We start from the raw sequence: 24041 nt of genomic DNA on the forward strand, positions 1-24041 counted from the left end.
TATTCTTTTTACAGAACATAACACATTTCATTCCATGATATGTCTCATTGCCTCATAACAATATGGCTGACGAATGACAACCGAGGAAAAAGAACATGTACCGTTCAGATTTGCATACAGGGCACTTGCTAATTGGTGCAATTTCTTCATTTTTTGAAAAAAAAATAATAATTGTTATACTACGGTTTTGAATTTTGCTTCACCCTGTATATTTTTTTCATAAAGCAACCAAATATACTAACTAAGTGTTGGAAACATCATAAAGGAGAAAGAAATCCTATACATTACAAGAAAAAGGTTTAAAAAATGAAGTTAGTACCTGTTGTTATATATGGAGCAATGGAACCCTTGCAGTATTGATGAGACCACGTATCACTCATCCTATGTAGAAAACGTACGTCTTTAACCACAAATTTCTTCAATTTTCTTCAAAACTATACTAGTTGGTATAAATATGTTGTTAGGCAACATCTCAACAATATAACATATGTCATTTTTATATATATTATATTGTTGAGCACTCTTCCTAACTGCTATATATTTCAAGCTGTATCTCCGAAACTTCTGAACATATTTTAATGAAATAAAGTTCAAATTCAAGAACAGTACACTCTTTCTGACATGAATGCAAGCAGAGCTCCCTACCGTAAATGGAAAGTTATGTTGTGTATATCATATCTTGCACTGTTTTATTCTTTTTACAGAACATAACACATTTCATTCCATGATATGTCTCATTGCCTCATAACAATATGGCTGACGAATGACAACCGAGGAAAAAGAACATGTACCGTTCAGATTTGCATACAGGGCACTTGCTAATTGGTGCAATTTCTTCATTTTTTGAAAAAAAAATAATAATTGTTATACTACGGTTTTGAATTTTGCTTCACCCTGTATATTTTTTTTCATACAGCAACCAAATATACTAACTAAGTGTTGCAAACATCATAAAGGAGAAAGAAATTCTATACATTACAAGAAAAAGGTTTAAAAAATGAAGTTAGTACCTGTAGTTATATATGGAGCAATGGAACCCTTGCAGTATTGATGAGACCACGTATCACTTATCCTAAGTAGAAAACGTACGTCTTTAACCACAAATTTCTTCAATTTTCTTCAAAACTATACTAGTTGGTATAAATATGTTGTTAGGCAACATCTCAACAATATAACATATGTCATTTTTATATATATTATATTGTTGAGCACTCTTCCTAACTGCTATATATTTCAGGCTATATCTCCGAAACTTCTGAACATATTTTAATGCAATAAAGCTCAAATTGAATAGTTTACACTCTTTCTGATAGGAATGCAAGCAGAGCCCCCTACCGTAAAAGGAAAGTTATGTTGTGTATATCATATCTTGCACTGTTTTATTCTTTTTACAGAACATAACACATTTCATTCCATGATATGTCTCATTGCCTCATAACAATATGGCTGACGAATGACAACCGAGGAAAACGAACATGTACCGTTCAGATTTGCATACAGGGCACTCGCTAATTGGTGCAATTTCTTCATTTTTTGAAAAAAAAATAATAATTGTTATACTACGGTTTTGAATTTTGCTTCACCCTGTATATTTTTTTTATACAACAACCAAATATACTAACTAAGTGTTGCAAACATCATAAAGGACAAAGAAAACCTATACATTACAAGAAAAAGTTTTAACAAATGAAGTTAGTACCTGTAGTTATATATGGAGGAATGGAACCCTTGCAGTATTGATGAGACCACGTATCACTCATCCTAAGTAGAAAACGTACGTCTTTAACCACAAATTTCTTCAATTTTCTTCAAAACTATACTAGTTGGTATAAATATGTTGTTAGGCAACATCTCAACAATATAACATATGTCATTATTATATATATTATATTGTTGAGCACTCTTCCTAACTGCTATATATTTCAAGCTGTATCTCCGAAACTTCTGAACATATTTTAATGAAATAAAGCTCAAATTGAAGAACAGCACACTCTTTCTGACATGAATGCAAGCAGAGCTCCCTACCGTAAATGGAAAATTATGTTGTGTATATCATATCTTGCACTGTTTTATTCTTTTTACAGAACATAACACATTTCATTCCATGATATGTCTCATTGCCTCATAACAATATGGCTGACGAATGACAACCGAGGAAAAAGAACATGTACCGTTCAGATTTGCATACAGGGCACTCGCTAATTGGTGCAATTTCTTCATTTTTTGAAAAAAAATAATAATTGTTATACTACAGTTTTGAATTTTGCTTCACCCTCTTATATTTTTTTATACAACAACCAAATATACTAACTAAGTGTTGCAAACATCATAAAGGAGAAAGAAAACCTATACTTTATTAGAAAAAGGTTTAAAAAATGAAGTTAGTACCTGTAGTTATATATGGAGGAATGGAACCCTTGCAGTATTGATGAGACCACGTATCACTCATCCTAAGTAGAAAACGTACGTCTTTAACCACAAATTTCTTCAATTTTCTTCAAAACTATACTAGTTGGTATAAATATGTTGTTAGGCAACATCTCAACAATATAACATATGTCATTATTATATATATTATATTGTTGAGCACTCTTCCTAACTGCTATATATTTCAAGCTGTATCTCCGAAACTTCTGAACATATTTTAATGAAATAAAGCTCAAATTGAAGAACAGTACACTCTTTCTGACATGAATGCAAGCAGATCCCCCTACCGTAAATGGAAAGTTATGTTGTGTATATCATATCTTGCACTGTTTTATTCTTTTTACAGAACATAACACATTTCATTCCATGATATGTCTCATTGCCTCATAACAATATGGCTGACGAATGACAACCGAGGAAAAAGAACATGTACCGTTCAGATTTGCATACAGGGCACTCGCTAATTGGTGCAATTTTTTCATTTTTTGAAAAAAAAATAATTGTTATACTACGGTTTTGAATTTTGCTTCACCCTGTATATTTTTTTCATACAACAACCAAATATACTAACTAAGTGTTGCAAACATCATAAAGGAGAAAGAAAACCTATACATTACAAGAAAAAGGTTTAAAAAATGAAGTTAGTACCTGTAGTTATTTATGGAGCAATGGAAACCTTGCAGTATTGATGAGACCACGTATCACTCATACTAAGTAGAAAACGTACGTCTTTAACCACAAATTTCTTCAATTTTCTTCAAAACTATACTAGTTGGTATAAATATGTTGTTAGGCAACATCTCAACAATATAACATATGTCATTTTTATATATATTATATTGTTGAGCACTCTTCCTAACTGCTATATATTTCAAGCTGTATCTCCGAAACTTCTGAACATATTTTAATGAAATAAAGCTCAAATTGAAGAACAGTACACTCTTTCTGACATGAATGCAAGCAGATCCCCCTACCGTAAATGAAAAGTTATGTTGTGTATATCATATCTTGCACTGTTTTATTCTTTTTACAGAACATAACACATTTCATTCCATGATATGTCTCATTGCCTCATAACAATATGGCTGACGAATGACAACCGAGGAAAAAGAACATGTACCGTTCAGATTTGCCTACAGGGCACTCGCTAATTGGTGCAATTTCTTCATTTTTTGAAAAAAAAATAATTGTTATACTACGGTTTTGAATTTTGCTTCACCCTGTATATTTTTTTCATACAACAACCAAATATACTAACTAAGTGTTGCAAACATCATAAAGGAGAAAGAAAACCTATCCATTACAAGAAAAAGGTTTAAAAAATGAAGTTAGTACCTGTAGTTATTTATGGAGCAATGGAACCCTTGCAGTATTGATGAGACCACGTATCACTTATCCTAAGTAGAAAACGTACGTCTTTAACCACAAATTTCTTCAATTTTCTTCAAAACTATACTAGTTGGTATAAATATGTTGTTAGGCAACATCTCAACAATATAACATATGTCATTTTTATATATATTATATTGTTGAGCACTCTTCCTAACTGCTATATATTTCAAGCTGTATCTCCGAAACTTCTGAACATATTTTAATGAAATAAAGCTCAAATTGAAGAACAGTACACACTTTCTGACATGAATGCAAGCAGAGCCCCCTACCGTAAATGGAAAGTTATGTTGTGTATATCATATCTTGCACTGTTTTATTCTTTTTACAGAACATAACACATTTCATTCCATGATATGTCTCATTGCCTCATAACAATATGGCTGACGAATGACAACCGAGGAAAAAGAACATGTACCGTTCAGATTTGCATACAGGGCACTTGCTAATTGGTGCAATTTCTTCATTTTTTGAAAAAAAAATAATAATTGTTATACTACGGTTTTGAATTTTGCTTCACCCTGTATATTTTTTTCATAAAGCAACCAAATATACTAACTAAGTGTTGGAAACATCATAAAGGAGAAAGAAATCCTATACATTACAAGAAAAAGGTTTAAAAAATGAAGTTAGTACCTGTTGTTATATATGGAGCAATGGAACCCTTGCAGTATTGATGAGACCACGTATCACTCATCCTATGTAGAAAACGTACGTCTTTAACCACAAATTTCTTCAATTTTCTTCAAAACTATACTAGTTGGTATAAATATGTTGTTAGGCAACATCTCAACAATATAACATATGTCATTTTTATATATATTATATTGTTGAGCACTCTTCCTAACTGCTATATATTTCAAGCTGTATCTCCGAAACTTCTGAACATATTTTAATGAAATAAAGTTCAAATTCAAGAACAGTACACTCTTTCTGACATGAATGCAAGCAGAGCTCCCTACCGTAAATGGAAAGTTATGTTGTGTATATCATATCTTGCACTGTTTTATTCTTTTTACAGAACATAACACATTTCATTCCATGATATGTCTCATTGCCTCATAACAATATGGCTGACGAATGACAACCGAGGAAAAAGAACATGTACCGTTCAGATTTGCATACAGGGCACTTGCTAATTGGTGCAATTTCTTCATTTTTTGAAAAAAAAATAATAATTGTTATACTACGGTTTTGAATATTGCTTCACCCTGTATATTTTTTTTCATACAGCAACCAAATATACTAACTAAGTGTTGCAAACATCATAAAGGAGAAAGAAATTCTATACATTACAAGAAAAAGGTTTAAAAAATGAAGTTAGTACCTGTAGTTATATATGGAGCAATGGAACCCTTGCAGTATTGATGAGACCACGTATCACTTATCCTAAGTAGAAAACGTACGTCTTTAACCACAAATTTCTTCAATTTTCTTCAAAACTATACTAGTTGGTATAAATATGTTGTTAGGCAACATCTCAACAATATAACATATGTCATTTTTATATATATTATATTGTTGAGCACTCTTCCTAACTGCTATATATTTCAGGCTATATCTCCGAAACTTCTGAACATATTTTAATGCAATAAAGCTCAAATTGAATAGTTTACACTCTTTCTGATAGGAATGCAAGCAGAGCCCCCTACCGTAAAAGGAAAGTTATGTTGTGTATATCATATCTTGCACTGTTTTATTCTTTTTACAGAACATAACACATTTCATTCCATGATATGTCTCATTGCCTCATAACAATATGGCTGACGAATGACAACCGAGGAAAACGAACATGTACCGTTCAGATTTGCATACAGGGCACTCGCTAATTGGTGCAATTTCTTCATTTTTTGAAAAAAAAATAATAATTGTTATACTACGGTTTTGAATTTTGCTTCACCCTGTATATTTTTTTTATACAACAACCAAATATACTAACTAAGTGTTGCAAACATCATAAAGGACAAAGAAAACCTATACATTACAAGAAAAAGTTTTAACAAATGAAGTTAGTACCTGTAGTTATATATGGAGGAATGGAACCCTTGCAGTATTGATGAGACCACGTATCACTCATCCTAAGTAGAAAACGTACGTCTTTAACCACAAATTTCTTCAATTTTCTTCAAAACTATACTAGTTGGTATAAATATGTTGTTAGGCAACATCTCAACAATATAACATATGTCATTATTATATATATTATATTGTTGAGCACTCTTCCTAACTGCTATATATTTCAAGCTGTATCTCCGAAACTTCTGAACATATTTTAATGAAATAAAGCTCAAATTGAAGAACAGCACACTCTTTCTGACATGAATGCAAGCAGAGCTCCCTGCCGTAAATGGAAAATTATGTTGTGTATATCATATCTTGCACTGTTTTATTCTTTTTACAGAACATAACACATTTCATTCCATGATATGTCTCATTGCCTCATAACAATATGGCTGACGAATGACAACCGAGGAAAAAGAACATGTACCGTTCAGATTTGCATACAGGGCACTCGCTAATTGGTGCAATTTCTTCATTTTTTGAAAAAAAATAATAATTGTTATACTACAGTTTTGAATTTTGCTTCACCCTCTTATATTTTTTTATACAACAACCAAATATACTAACTAAGTGTTGCAAACATCATAAAGGAGAAAGAAAACCTATACTTTATTAGAAAAAGGTTTAAAAAATGAAGTTAGTACCTGTAGTTATATATGGAGGAATGGAACCCTTGCAGTATTGATGAGACCACGTATCACTCATCCTAAGTAGAAAACGTACGTCTTTAACCACAAATTTCTTCAATTTTCTTCAAAACTATACTAGTTGGTATAAATATGTTGTTAGGCAACATCTCAACAATATAACATATGTCATTATTATATATATTATATTGTTGAGCACTCTTCCTAACTGCTATATATTTCAAGCTGTATCTCCGAAACTTCTGAACATATTTTAATGAAATAAAGCTCAAATTGAAGAACAGTACACTCTTTCTGACATGAATGCAAGCAGATCCCCCTACCGTAAATGGAAAGTTATGTTGTGTATATCATATCTTGCACTGTTTTATTCTTTTTACAGAACATAACACATTTCATTCCATGATATGTCTCATTGCCTCATAACAATATGGCTGACGAATGACAACCGAGGAAAAAGAACATGTACCGTTCAGATTTGCATACAGGGCACTCGCTAATTGGTGCAATTTTTTCATTTTTTGAAAAAAAAATAATTGTTATACTACGGTTTTGAATTTTGCTTCACCCTGTATATTTTTTTCATACAACAACCAAATATACTAACTAAGTGTTGCAAACATCATAAAGGAGAAAGAAAACCTATACATTACAAGAAAAAGGTTTAAAAAATGAAGTTAGTACCTGTAGTTATTTATGGAGCAATGGAAACCTTGCAGTATTGATGAGACCACGTATCACTCATACTAAGTAGAAAACGTACGTCTTTAACCACAAATTTCTTCAATTTTCTTCAAAACTATACTAGTTGGTATAAATATGTTGTTAGGCAACATCTCAACAATATAACATATGTCATTTTTATATATATTATATTGTTGAGCACTCTTCCTAACTGCTATATATTTCAAGCTGTATCTCCGAAACTTCTGAACATATTTTAATGAAATAAAGCTCAAATTGAAGAACAGTACACACTTTCTGACATGAATGCAAGCAGAGCCCCCTACCGTAAATGGAAAGTTATGTTGTGTATATCATATCTTGCACTGTTTTATTCTTTTTACAGAACATAACACATTTCATTCCATGATATGTCTCATTGCCTCATAACAATATGGCTGACGAATGACAACCGAGGAAAAAGAACATGTACCGTTCAGATTTGCATACAGGGCACTTGCTAATTGGTGCAATTTCTTCATTTTTTGAAAAAAAAATAATAATTGTTATACTACGGTTTTGAATTTTGCTTCACCCTGTATATTTTTTTCATAAAGCAACCAAATATACTAACTAAGTGTTGGAAACATCATAAAGGAGAAAGAAATCCTATACATTACAAGAAAAAGGTTTAAAAAATGAAGTTAGTACCTGTTGTTATATATGGAGCAATGGAACCCTTGCAGTATTGATGAGACCACGTATCACTCATCCTATGTAGAAAACGTACGTCTTTAACCACAAATTTCTTCAATTTTCTTCAAAACTATACTAGTTGGTATAAATATGTTGTTAGGCAACATCTCAACAATATAACATATGTCATTTTTATATATATTATATTGTTGAGCACTCTTCCTAACTGCTATATATTTCAAGCTGTATCTCCGAAACTTCTGAACATATTTTAATGAAATAAAGTTCAAATTCAAGAACAGTACACTCTTTCTGACATGAATGCAAGCAGAGCTCCCTACCGTAAATGGAAAGTTATGTTGTGTATATCATATCTTGCACTGTTTTATTCTTTTTACAGAACATAACACATTTCATTCCATGATATGTCTCATTGCCTCATAACAATATGGCTGACGAATGACAACCGAGGAAAAAGAACATGTACCGTTCAGATTTGCATACAGGGCACTTGCTAATTGGTGCAATTTCTTCATTTTTTGATAAAAAAATAATAATTGTTATACTACGGTTTTGAATTTTGCTTCACCCTGTATATTTTTTTTCATACAGCAACCAAATATACTAACTAAGTGTTGCAAACATCATAAAGGAGAAAGAAATTCTATACATTACAAGAAAAAGGTTTAAAAAATGAAGTTAGTACCTGTAGTTATATATGGAGCAATGGAACCCTTGCAGTATTGATGAGACCACGTATCACTTATCCTAAGTAGAAAACGTACGTCTTTAACCACAAATTTCTTCAATTTTCTTCAAAACTATACTAGTTGGTATAAATATGTTGTTAGGCAACATCTCAACAATATAACATATGTCATTTTTATATATATTATATTGTTGAGCACTCTTCCTAACTGCTATATATTTCAGGCTATATCTCCGAAACTTCTGAACATATTTTAATGCAATAAAGCTCAAATTGAATAGTTTACACTCTTTCTGATAGGAATGCAAGCAGAGCCCCCTACCGTAAAAGGAAAGTTATGTTGTGTATATCATATCTTGCACTGTTTTATTCTTTTTACAGAACATAACACATTTCATTCCATGATATGTCTCATTGCCTCATAACAATATGGCTGACGAATGACAACCGAGGAAAAAGAACATGTACCGTTCAGATTTGCATACAGGGCACTCGCTAATTGGTGCAATTTCTTCATTTTTTGAAAAAAAAATAATAATTGTTATACTACGGTTTTGAATTTTGCTTCACCCTGTATATTTTTTTTATACAACAACCAAATATACTAACTAAGTGTTGCAAACATCATAAAGGACAAAGAAAACCTATACATTACAAGAAAAAGTTTTAACAAATGAAGTTAGTACCTGTAGTTATATATGGAGGAATGGAACCCTTGCAGTATTGATGAGACCACGTATCACTCATCCTAAGTAGAAAACGTACGTCTTTAACCACAAATTTCTTCAATTTTCTTCAAAACTATACTAGTTGGTATAAATATGTTGTTAGGCAACATCTCAACAATATAACATATGTCATTATTATATATATTATATTGTTGAGCACTCTTCCTAACTGCTATATATTTCAAGCTGTATCTCCGAAACTTCTGAACATATTTTAATGAAATAAAGCTCAAATTGAAGAACAGCACACTCTTTCTGACACGAATGCAAGCGGAGCTCCCTACCGTAAATGGAAAATTATGTTGTGTATATCATATCTTGCACTGTTTTATTCTTTTTACAGAACATAACACATTTCATTCCATGATATGTCTCATTGCCTCATAACAATATGGCTGACGAATGACAACCGAGGAAAAAGAACATGTACCGTTCAGATTTGCATACAGGGCACTCGCTAATTGGTGCAATTTCTTTATTTTTTGAAAAAAAATAATAATTGTTATACTACAGTTTTGAATTTTGCTTCACCCTCTTATATTTTTTTATACAACAACCAAATATACTAACTAAGTGTTGCAAACATCATAAAGGAGAAAGAAAACCTATACTTTATTAGAAAAAGGTTTAAAAAATGAAGTTAGTACCTGTAGTTATATATGGAGGAATGGAACCCTTGCAGTATTGATGAGACCACGTATCACTCATCCTAAGTAGAAAACGTACGTCTTTAACCACAAATTTCTTCAATTTTCTTCAAAACTATACTAGTTGGTATAAATATGTTGTTAGGCAACATCTCAACAATATAACATATGTCATTATTATATATATTATATTGTTGAGCACTCTTCCTAACTGCTATATATTTCAAGCTGTATCTCCGAAACTTCTGAACATATTTTAATGCAATAAAGCTCAAATTGAAGAGTTTACACTCATTCTGATAGGAATGCAAGCAGAGCCCCCTACCGTAAACGGAAAGTTATGTTGTGTATATCATATCTTGCACTGTTTTATTCTTTTTACAGAACATAACACATTTCATTCCATGATATGTCTCATTGCCTCATAACAATATGGCTGACGAATGACAACCGAGGAAAAAGAACATGTACCGTTCAGATTTGCATACAGGGCACTTGCTAATTGGTGCAATTTCTTCATTTTTTGAAAAAAAAATAATAATTGTTACACTACGGTTTTGAATTTTGCTTCACCCTGTATATTTTTTTTCATACAGCAACCAAATATACTAACTAAGTGTTGCAAACATCATAAAGGAGAAAGAAATTCTATACATTACAAGAAAAAGGTTTAAAAAATGAAGTTAGTACCTGTTGTTATATATGGAGCAATGGAACCCTTGCAGTATTGATGAGACCACGTATCACTTATCCTAAGTAGAAAACGTACGTCTTTAACCACAAATTTCTTCAATTTTCTTCAAAACTATACTAGTTGGTATAAATATGTTGTTAGGCAACATCTCAACAATATAACATATGTCATTTTTATATATATTATATTGTTGAGCACTCTTCCTAACTGCTATATATTTCAAGCTGTATCTCCGAAACTTCTGAACATATTTTAATGAAATAAAGCTCAAATTGAAGAACAGTACACTCTTTCTGACATGAATGCAAGCAGAGCCCCCTACCGTAAATGGAAAGTTATGTTGTGTATATCATATCTTGCACTGTTTTATTCTTTTTACAGAACATAACACATTTCATTCCATGATATGTCTCATTGCCTCATAACAATATGGCTGACGAATGACAACCGAGGAAAAAGAACATGTACCGTTGAGATTTGCATACAGGGCACTTGCTAATTGGTGCAATTTCTTCATTTTTTGAAAAAAAAATAATAATTGTTATACTACGGTTTTGAATTTTGCTTCACCCTGTATATTTTTTTTTCATACAGCAACCAAATATACTAACTAAGTGTTGCAAACATCATAAAGGAGAAAGAAATCCTATACATTACAAGAAAAATTTTTAAAAAATGAAGTTAGTACCTGTTGTTATATATGGAGCAATGGAACCCTTGCAATATTGATGAGACCACGTATCACTCATCCTAAGTAGAAAACGTACGTCTTTAACCACAAATGTCTTCAATTTTCTTCTAAACTATACTAGTTGGTATAAATATGTTGTTAGGCAACATCTCAACAATATAACATATGTCATTTTTATATATATTATATTGTTGAGCACTCTTCCTAACTGCTATATATTTCAGGCTATATCTCCGAAACTTCTGAACATATTTTAATGCAATAAAGCTCAAATTGAAGAGTTTACACTCTTTCTGATAGGAATGCAAGCAGAGCCCCCTACCGTAAACGGAAAGTTATGTTGTGTATATCATATCTTGCACTGTTTTATTCTTTTTACAGAACATAACACATTTCATTCCATGATATGTCTCATTGCCTCATAACAATATGGCTGACGAATGACAACCGAGGAAAAAGAACATGTACCGTTCAGATTTGCATACAGGGCACTCGCTAATTGGTGCAATTTCTTCATTTTTTGAAAAAAAATAATAATTGTTATACTACAGTTTTGAATTTTGCTTCACCCTCTTATATTTTTTTATACAACAACCAAATATACTAACTAAGTGTTGCAAACATCATAAAGGAGAAAGAAAACCTATACTTTATTAGAAAAAGGTTTAAAAAATGAAGTTAGTACCTGTAGTTATATATGGAGGAATGGAACCCATGCAGTATTGATGAGACCACGTATCACTCATCCTAAGTAGAAAACGTACGTCTTTAACCACAAATTTCTTCAATTTTCTTCAAAACTATACTAGTTGGTATAAATATGTTGTTAGGCAACATCTCAACAATATAACATATGTCATTATTATATATATTATATTGTTGAGCACTCTTCCTAACTGCTATATATTTCAAGCTGTATCTCCGAAACTTCTGAACATATTTTAATGAAATAAAGCTCAAATTGAAGAACAGTACACTCTTTCTGACATGAATGCAAGCAGATCCCCCTACCGTAAATGGAAAGTTATGTTGTGTATATCATATCTTGCACTGTTTTATTCTTTTTACAGAACATAACACATTTCATTCCATGATATGTCTCATTGCCTCATAACAATATGGCTGACGAATGACAACCGAGGAAAAAGAACATGTACCGTTCAGATTTGCATACAGGGCACTCGCTAATTGGTGCAATTTTTTTCATTTTTTGAAAAAAAAATAATTGTTATACTACGGTTTTGAATTTTGCTTCACCCTGTATATTTTTTTCATACAACAACCAAATATACTAACTAAGTGTTGCAAACATCATAAAGGAGAATGAAAACCTATACATTACAAGAAAAAGGTTTAAAAAATGAAGTTAGTACCTGTAGTTATTTATGGAGCAATGGAAACCTTGCAGTATTGATGAGACCACGTATCACTCATACTAAGTAGAAAACGTACGTCTTTAACCACAAATTTCTTCAATTTTCTTCAAAACTATACTAGTTGGTATAAATATGTTGTTAGGCAACATCTCAACAATATAACATATGTCATTTTTATATATATTATATTGTTGAGCACTCTTCCTAACTGCTATATATTTCAAGCTGTATCTCCGAAACTTCTGAACATATTTTAATGAAATAAAGCTCAAATTGAAGAACAGTACACACTTTCTGACATGAATGCAAGCAGAGCCCCCTACCGTAAATGGAAAGTTATGTTGTGTATATCATATCTTGCACTGTTTTATTCTTTTTACAGAACATAACACATTTCATACCATGATATGTCTCATTGCCTCATAACAATATGGCTGACGAATGACAACCGAGGAAAAAGAACATGTACCGTTCAGATTTGCATACAGGGCACTTGCTAATTGGTGCAATTTCTTCATTTTTTGAAAAAAAAATAATAATTGTTATACTACGGTTTTGAATTTTGCTTCACCCTGTATATTTTTTTCATACAGCAACCAAATATACTAACTAAGTGTTGGAAACATCATAAAGGAGAAAGAAATACTAAACATTACAAGATAAAGGTTTAAAAAATGAAGTTAGTACCTGTTGTTATATATGGAGCAATGGAACCCTTGCAGTATTGATGAGACCACGTATCACTCATCCTAAGTAGAAAACGTACGTCTTTAACCACAAATTTCTTCAATTTTCTTCAAAACTATACTAGTTGGTATAAATATGTTGTTAGGCAACATCTCAACAATATAACATATGTCATTTTTATATATATTATATTGTTGAGCACTCTTCCTAACTGCTATATATTTCAAGCTGTATCTCCGAAACTTCTGAACATATTTTAATGAAATAAAGCTCAAATTGAAGAACAGTACACTCTTTCTGACATGAATGCAAGCAGAGCCCCCTACCGTAAATGGAAAGTTATGTTGTGTATATCATATCTTGCACTGTTTTATTCTTTTTACAGAACATAACACATTTCATTCCATGATATGTCTCATTGCCTCATAACAATATGGCTGACGAATGACAACCGAGGAAAAAGAACATGTACCGTTGAGATTTGCATACAGGGCACTTGCTAATTGGTGCAATTTCTTCATTTTTTGAAAAAAAAATAATAATTGTTATACTACGGTTTTGAATTTTGCTTCACCCTGTATATTTTTTTTTCATACAGCAACCAAATATACTAACTAAGTGTTGCAAACATCATAAAGGAGAAAGAAATCCTATACATTACAAGAAAAATTTTTAAAAAATGAAGTTAGTACCTGTTGTTATATATGGAGCAATGGAACCCTTGCAATATTGATGAGACCACGTATCACTCATCCTAAGTAGAAAACGTACGTCTTTAACCACAAATGTCTTCAATTTTCTTCAAAACTATACTAGTTGGTATAAATATGTTGTTAGGCAACATCTCAACAATATAACATATGTCATTTTTATATATATTATATTGTTGAGCACTCTTCCTAACTGCTATATATTTCAGGCTATATCTCCGAAACTTCTGAACATATTTTAATGCAATAAAGCTCAAATTGAAGAGTTTACACTCTTTCTGATAGGAATGCAAGCAGAGCCCCCTACCGTAAACGGAAAGTTATGTTGTGTATATCATATCTTGCACTGTTTTATTCTTTTTACAGAACATAACACATTTCATTCCATGATATGTCTCATTGCCTCATAACAATATGGCTGACGAATGACAACCGAGGAAAAAGAACATGTACCGTTCAGATTTGCATACAGGGCACTCGCTAATTGGTGCAATTTCTTCATTTTTTGAAAAAAAAATAATTGTTATACTACGGTTTTGAATTTTGCTTCACCCTGTATATTTTTTTCATACAACAACCAAATATACTAACTAAGTGTTGCAAACATCATAAAGGAGAAAGAAAACCTATACATTACAAGAAAAAGGTTTAAAAAATGAAGTTAGTACCTGTAGTTATTTATGGAGCAATGGAACCCTTGCAGTATTGATGAGACCACGTATCACTCATACTAAGTAGAAAACGTACGTCTTTAACCACAAATTTCTTCAATTTTCTTCAAAACTATACTAGTTGGTATAAATATGTTGTTAGGCAACATCTCAACAATATAACATATGTCATTTTTATATATATTATATTGTTGAGCACTCTTCCTAACTGCTATATATTTCAAGCTGTATCTCCGAAACTTCTGAACATATTTTAATGAAATAAAGCTCAAATTGAAGAACAGTACACACTTTCTGACATGAATGCAAGCAGAGCCCCCTACCGTAAATGGAAAGTTATGTTGTGTATATCATATCTTGCACTGTTTTATTCTTTTTACAGAACATAACACATTTCATTCCATGATATGTCTCATTGCCTCATAACAATATGGCTGACGAATGACAACCGAGGAAAAAGAACATGTACCGTTCAGATTTGCATACAGGGCACTTGCTAATTGGTGCAATTTCTTCATTTTTTGAAAAAAAAATAATAATTGTTATACTACGGTTTTGAATTTTGCTTCACCCTGTATATTTTTTTCATAAAGCAACCAAATATACTAACTAAGTGTTGGAAACATCATAAAGGAGAAAGAAATCCTATACATTACAAGAAAAAGGTTTAAAAAATGAAGTTAGTACCTGTTGTTATATATGGAGCAATGGAACCCTTGCAGTATTGATGAGACCACGTATCACTCATCCTATGTAGAAAACGTACGTCTTTAACCACAAATTTCTTCAATTTTCTTCAAAACTATACTAGTTGGTATAAATATGTTGTTAGGCAACATCTCAACAATATAACATATGTCATTTTTATATATATTATATTGTTGAGCACTCTTCCTAACTGCTATATATTTCAAGCTGTATCTCCGAAACTTCTGAACATATTTTAATGAAATAAAGTTCAAATTCAAGAACAGTACACTCTTTCTGACATGAATGCAAGCAGAGCTCCCTACCGTAAATGGAAAGTTATGTTGTGTATATCATATCTTGCACTGTTTTATTCTTTTTACAGAACATAACACATTTCATTCCATGATATGTCTCATTGCCTCATAACAATATGGCTGACGAATGACAACCGAGGAAAAAGAACATGTACCGTTCAGATTTGCATACAGGGCACTTGCTAATTGGTGCAATTTCTTCATTTTTTGAAAAAAAAATAATAATTGTTATACTACGGTTTTGAATATTGCTTCACCCTGTATATTTTTTTTCATACAGCAACCAAATATACTAACTAAGTGTTGCAAACATCATAAAGGAGAAAGAAATTCTATACATTACAAGAAAAAGGTTTAAAAAATGAAGTTAGTACCTGTAGTTATATATGGAGCAATGGAACCCTTGCAGTATTGATGAGACCACGTATCACTTATCCTAAGTAGAAAACGTACGTCTTTAACCACAAATTTCTTCAATTTTCTTCAAAACTATACTAGTTGGTATAAATATGTTGTTAGGCAACATCTCAACAATATAACATATGTCATTTTTATATATATTATATTGTTGAGCACTCTTCCTAACTGCTATATATTTCAGGCTATATCTCCGAAACTTCTGAACATATTTTAATGCAATAAAGCTCAAATTGAATAGTTTACACTCTTTCTGATAGGAATGCAAGCAGAGCCCCCTACCGTAAAAGGAAAGTTATGTTGTGTATATCATATCTTGCACTGTTTTATTCTTTTTACAGAACATAACACATTTCATTCCATGATATGTCTCATTGCCTCATAACAATATGGCTGACGAATGACAACCGAGGAAAACGAACATGTACCGTTCAGATTTGCATACAGGGCACTCGCTAATTGGTGCAATTTCTTCATTTTTTGAAAAAAAAATAATAATTGTTATACTACGGTTTTGAATTTTGCTTCACCCTGTATATTTTTTTTATACAACAACCAAATATACTAACTAAGTGTTGCAAACATCATAAAGGACAAAGAAAACCTATACATTACAAGAAAAAGTTTTAACAAATGAAGTTAGTACCTGTAGTTATATATGGAGGAATGGAACCCTTGCAGTATTGATGAGACCACGTATCACTCATCCTAAGTAGAAAACGTACGTCTTTAACCACAAATTTCTTCAATTTTCTTCAAAACTATACTAGTTGGTATAAATATGTTGTTAGGCAACATCTCAACAATATAACATATGTCATTATTATATATATTATATTGTTGAGCACTCTTCCTAACTGCTATATATTTCAAGCTGTATCTCCGAAACTTCTGAACATATTTTAATGAAATAAAGCTCAAATTGAAGAACAGCACACTCTTTCTGACATGAATGCAAGCAGAGCTCCCTACCGTAAATGGAAAATTATGTTGTGTATATCATATCTTGCACTGTTTTATTCTTTTTACAGAACATAACACATTTCATTCCATGATATGTCTCATTGCCTCATAACAATATGGCTGACGAATGACAACCGAGGAAAAAGAACATGTACCGTTCAGATTTGCATACAGGGCACTCGCTAATTGGTGCAATTTCTTCATTTTTTGAAAAAAAATAATAATTGTTATACTACAGTTTTGAATTTTGCTTCACCCTCTTATATTTTTTTATACAACAACCAAATATACTAACTAAGTGTTGCAAACATCATAAAGGAGAAAGAAAACCTATACTTTATTAGAAAAAGGTTTAAAAAATGAAGTTAGTACCTGTAGTTATATATGGAGGAATGGAACCCTTGCAGTATTGATGAGACCACGTATCACTCATCCTAAGTAGAAAACGTACGTCTTTAACCACAAATTTCTTCAATTTTCTTCAAAACTATACTAGTTGGTATAAATATGTTGTTAGGCAACATCTCAACAATATAACATATGTCATTATTATATATATTATATTGTTGAGCACTCTTCCTAACTGCTATATATTTCAAGCTGTATCTCCGAAACTTCTGAACATATTTTAATGAAATAAAGCTCAAATTGAAGAACAGTACACTCTTTCTGACATGAATGCAAGCAGATCCCCCTACCGTAAATGGAAAGTTATGTTGTGTATATCATATCTTGCACTGTTTTATTCTTTTTACAGAACATAACACATTTCATTCCATGATATGTCTCATTGCCTCATAACAATATGGCTGACGAATGACAACCGAGGAAAAAGAACATGTACCGTTCAGATTTGCATACAGGGCACTCGCTAATTGGTGCAATTTTTTCATTTTTTGAAAAAAAAATAATTGTTATACTACGGTTTTGAATTTTGCTTCACCCTGTATATTTTTTTCATACAACAACCAAATATACTAACTAAGTGTTGCAAACATCATAAAGGAGAAAGAAAACCTATACATTACAAGAAAAAGGTTTAAAAAATGAAGTTAGTACCTGTAGTTATTTATGGAGCAATGGAAACCTTGCAGTATTGATGAGACCACGTATCACTCATACTAAGTAGAAAACGTACGTCTTTAACCACAAATTTCTTCAATTTTCTTCAAAACTATACTAGTTGGTATAAATATGTTGTTAGGCAACATCTCAACAATATAACATATGTCATTTTTATATATATTATATTGTTGAGCACTCTTCCTAACTGCTATATATTTCAAGCTGTATCTCCGAAACTTCTGAACATATTTTAATGAAATAAAGCTCAAATTGAAGAACAGTACACACTTTCTGACATGAATGCAAGCAGAGCCCCCTACCGTAAATGGAAAGTTATGTTGTGTATATCATATCTTGCACTGTTTTATTCTTTTTACAGAACATAACACATTTCATTCCATGATATGTCTCATTGCCTCATAACAATATGGCTGACGAATGACAACCGAGGAAAAAGAACATGTACCGTTCAGATTTGCATACAGGGCACTTGCTAATTGGTGCAATTTCTTCATTTTTTGAAAAAAAAATAATAATTGTTATACTACGGTTTTGAATTTTGCTTCACCCTGTATATTTTTTTCATAAAGCAACCAAATATACTAACTAAGTGTTGGAAACATCATAAAGGAGAAAGAAATCCTATACATTACAAGAAAAAGGTTTAAAAAATGAAGTTAGTACCTGTTGTTATATATGGAGCAATGGAACCCTTGCAGTATTGATGAGACCACGTATCACTCATCCTATGTAGAAAACGTACGTCTTTAACCACAAATTTCTTCAATTTTCTTCAAAACTATACTAGTTGGTATAAATATGTTGTTAGGCAACATCTCAACAATATAACATATGTCATTTTTATATATATTATATTGTTGAGCACTCTTCCTAACTGCTATATATTTCAAGCTGTATCTCCGAAACTTCTGAACATATTTTAATGAAATAAAGTTCAAATTCAAGAACAGTACACTCTTTCTGACATGAATGCAAGCAGAGCTCCCTACCGTAAATGGAAAGTTATGTTGTGTATATCATATCTTGCACTGTTTTATTCTTTTTACAGAACATAACACATTTCATTCCATGATATGTCTCATTGCCTCATAACAATATGGCTGACGAATGACAACCGAGGAAAAAGAACATGTACCGTTCAGATTTGCATACAGGGCACTTGCTAATTGGTGCAATTTCTTCATTTTTTGAAAAAAAAATAATAATTGTTATACTACGGTTTTGAATTTTGCTTCACCCTGTATATTTTTTTTCATACAGCAACCAAATATACTAACTAAGTGTTGCAAACATCATAAAGGAGAAAGAAATTCTATACATTACAAGAAAAAGGTTTAAAAAATGAAGTTAGTACCTGTAGTTATATATGGAGCAATGGAACCCTTGCAGTATTGATGAGACCACGTATCACTTATCCTAAGTAGAAAACGTACGTCTTTAACCACAAATTTCTTCAATTTTCTTCAAAACTATACTAGTTGGTATAAATATGTTGTTAGGCAACATCTCAACAATATAACATATGTCATTTTTATATATATTATATTGTTGAGCACTCTTCCTAACTGCTATATATTTCAGGCTATATCTCCGAAACTTCTGAACATATTTTAATGCAATAAAGCTCAAATTGAATAGTTTACACTCTTTCTGATAGGAATGCAAGCAGAGCCCCCTACCGTAAAAGGAAAGTTATGTTGTGTATATCATATCTTGCACTGTTTTATTCTTTTTACAGAACATAACACATTTCATTCCATGATATGTCTCATTGCCTCATAACAATATGGCTGACGAATGACAACCGAGGAAAAAGAACATGTACCGTTCAGATTTGCATACAGGGCACTCGCTAATTGGTGCAATTTCTTCATTTTTTGAAAAAAAAATAATAATTGTTATACTACGGTTTTGAATTTTGCTTCACCCTGTATATTTTTTTTATACAACAACCAAATATACTAACTAAGTGTTGCAAACATCATAAAGGACAAAGAAAACCTATACATTACAAGAAAAAGTTTTAACAAATGAAGTTAGTACCTGTAGTTATATATGGAGGAATGGAACCCTTGCAGTATTGATGAGACCACGTATCACTCATCCTAAGTAGAAAACGTACGTCTTTAACCACAAATTTCTTCAATTTTCTTCAAAACTATACTAGTTGGTATAAATATGTTGTTAGGCAACATCTCAACAATATAACATATGTCATTATTATATATATTATATTGTTGAGCACTCTTCCTAACTGCTATATATTTCAAGCTGTATCTCCGAAACTTCTGAACATATTTTAATGAAATAAAGCTCAAATTGAAGAACAGCACACTCTTTCTGACATGAATGCAAGCAGAGCTCCCTACCGTAAATGGAAAATTATGTTGTGTATATCATATCTTGCACTGTTTTATTCTTTTTACAGAACATAACACATTTCATTCCATGATATGTCTCATTGCCTCATAACAATATGGCTGACGAATGACAACCGAGGAAAAAGAACATGTACCGTTCAGATTTGCATACAGGGCACTCGCTAATTGGTGCAATTTCTTCATTTTTTGAAAAAAAATAATAATTGTTATACTACAGTTTTGAATTTTGCTTCACCCTCTTATATTTTTTTATACAACAACCAAATATACTAACTAAGTGTTGCAAACATCATAAAGGAGAAAGAAAACCTATACTTTATTAGAAAAAGGTTTAAAAAATGAAGTTAGTACCTGTAGTTATATATGGAGGAATGGAACCCTTGCAGTATTGATGAGACCACGTATCACTCATCCTAAGTAGAAAACGTACGTCTTTAACCACAAATTTCTTCAATTTTCTTCAAAACTATACTAGTTGGTATAAATATGTTGTTAGGCAACATCTCAACAATATAACATATGTCATTATTATATATATTATATTGTTGAGCACTCTTCCTAACTGCTATATATTTCAAGCTGTATCTCCGAAACTTCTGAACATATTTTAATGAAATAAAGCTCAAATTGAAGAACAGTACACTCTTTCTGACATGAATGCAAGCAGATCCCCCTACCGTAAATGGAAAGTTATGTTGTGTATATCATATCTTGCACTGTTTTATTCTTTTTACAGAACATAACACATTTCATTCCATGATATGTCTCATTGCCTCATAACAATATGGCTGACGAATGACAACCGAGGAAAAAGAACATGTACCGTTCAGATTTGCATACAGGGCACTCGCTAATTGGTGCAATTTTTTCATTTTTTGAAAAAAAAAATAATTGTTATACTACGGTTTTGAATTTTGCTTCACCCTGTATATTTTTTTCATACAACAACCAAATATACTAACTAAGTGTTGCAAACATCATAAAGGAGAAAGAAAACCTATACATTACAAGAAAAAGGTTTAAAAAATGAAGTTAGTACCTGTAGTTATTTATGGAGCAATGGAAACCTTGCAGTATTGATGAGACCACGTATCACTCATACTAAGTAGAAAACGTACGTCTTTAACCACAAATTTCTTCAATTTTCTTCAAAACTATACTAGTTGGTATAAATATGTTGTTAGGCAACATCTCAACAATATAACATATGTCATTTTTATATATATTATATTGTTGAGCACTCTTCCTAACTGCTATATATTTCAAGCTGTATCTCCGAAACTTCTGAACATATTTTAATGAAATAAAGCTCAAATTGAAGAACAGTACACACTTTCTGACATGAATGCAAGCAGAGCCCCCTACCGTAAATGGAAAGTTATGTTGTGTATATCATATCTTGCACTGTTTTATTCTTTTTACAGAACATAACACATTTCATACCATGATATGTCTCATTGCCTCATAACAATATGGCTGACGAATGACAACCGAGGAAAAAGAACATGTACCGTTCAGATTTGCATACAGGGCACTTGCTAATTGGTGCAATTTCTTCATTTTTTGAAAAAAAAATAATAATTGTTATACTACGGTTTTGAATTTTGCTTCACCCTGTATATTTTTTTCATACAGCAACCAAATATACTAACTAAGTGTTGGAAACATCATAAAGGAGAAAGAAATACTAAACATTACAAGATAAAGGTTTAAAAAATGAAGTTAGTACCTGTTGTTATATATGGAGCAATGGAACCCTTGCAGTATTGATGAGACCACGTATCACTCATCCTAAGTAGAAAACGTACGTCTTTAACCACAAATTTCTTCAATTTTCTTCAAAACTATACTAGTTGGTATAAATATGTTGTTAGGCAACATCTCAACAATATAACATATGTCATTTTTATATATATTATATTGTTGAGCACTCTTCCTAACTGCTATATATTTCAAGCTGTATCTCCGAAACTTCTGAACATATTTTAATGAAATAAAGCTCAAATTGAAGAACAGTACACTCTTTCTGACATGAATGCAAGCAGAGCCCCCTACCGTAAATGGAAAGTTATGTTGTGTATATCATATCTTGCACTGTTTTATTCTTTTTACAGAACATAACACATTTCATTCCATGATATGTCTCATTGCCTCATAACAATATGGCTGACGAATGACAACCGAGGAAAAAGAACATGTACCGTTGAGATTTGCATACAGGGCACTTGCTAATTGGTGCAATTTCTTCATTTTTTGAAAAAAAATAATAATTGTTATACTACGGTTTTGAATTTTGCTTCACCCTGTATATTTTTTTTTCATACAGCAACCAAATATACTAACTAAGTGTTGCAAACATCATAAAGGAGAAAGAAATCCTATACATTACAAGAAAAATTTTTAAAAAATGAAGTTAGTACCTGTTGTTATATATGGAGCAATGGAACCCTTGCAATATTGATGAGACCACGTATCACTCATCCTAAGTAGAAAACGTACGTCTTTAACCACAAATGTCTTCAATTTTCTTCAAAACTATACTAGTTGGTATAAATATGTTGTTAGGCAACATCTCAACAATATAACATATGTCATTTTTATATATATTATATTGTTGAGCACTCTTCCTAACTGCTATATATTTCAGGCTATATCTCCGAAACTTCTGAACATATTTTAATGCAATAAAGCTCAAATTGAAGAGTTTACACTCTTTCTGATAGGAATGCAAGCAGAGCCCCCTACCGTAAACGGAAAGTTATGTTGTGTATATCATATCTTGCACTGTTTTATTCTTTTTACAGAACATAACACATTTCATTCCATGATATGTCTCATTGCCTCATAACAATATGGCTGACGAATGACAACCGAGGAAAAAGAACATGTACCGTTCAGATTTGCATACAGGGCACTCGCTAATTGGTGCAATTTCTTCATTTTTTGAAAAAAAAATAATTGTTATACTACGGTTTTGAATTTTGCTTCACCCTGTATATTTTTTTCATACAACAACCAAATATACTAACTAAGTGTTGCAAACATCATAAAGGAGAAAGAAAACCTATACATTACAAGAAAAAGGTTTAAAAAATGAAGTTAGTACCTGTAGTTATTTATGGAGCAATGGAACCCTTGCAGTATTGATGAGACCACGTATCACTCATACTAAGTAGAAAACGTACGTCTTTAACCACAAATTTCTTCAATTTTCTTCAAAACTATACTAGTTGGTATAAATATGTTGTTAGGCAACATCTCAACAATATAACATATGTCATTTTTATATATATTATATTGTTGAGCACTCTTCCTAACTGCTATATATTTCAAGCTGTATCTCCGAAACTTCTGAACATATTTTAATGAAATAAAGCTCAAATTGAAGAACAGT

The sequence above is a fragment of the Thermobia domestica genome, chromosome 8 (assembly GCF_964235325.1).
Source record: "Thermobia domestica chromosome 8, izTheDome1.hap1.1, whole genome shotgun sequence".
Taxonomy (NCBI): Eukaryota; Metazoa; Arthropoda; class Insecta; order Zygentoma; family Lepismatidae; genus Thermobia; species Thermobia domestica.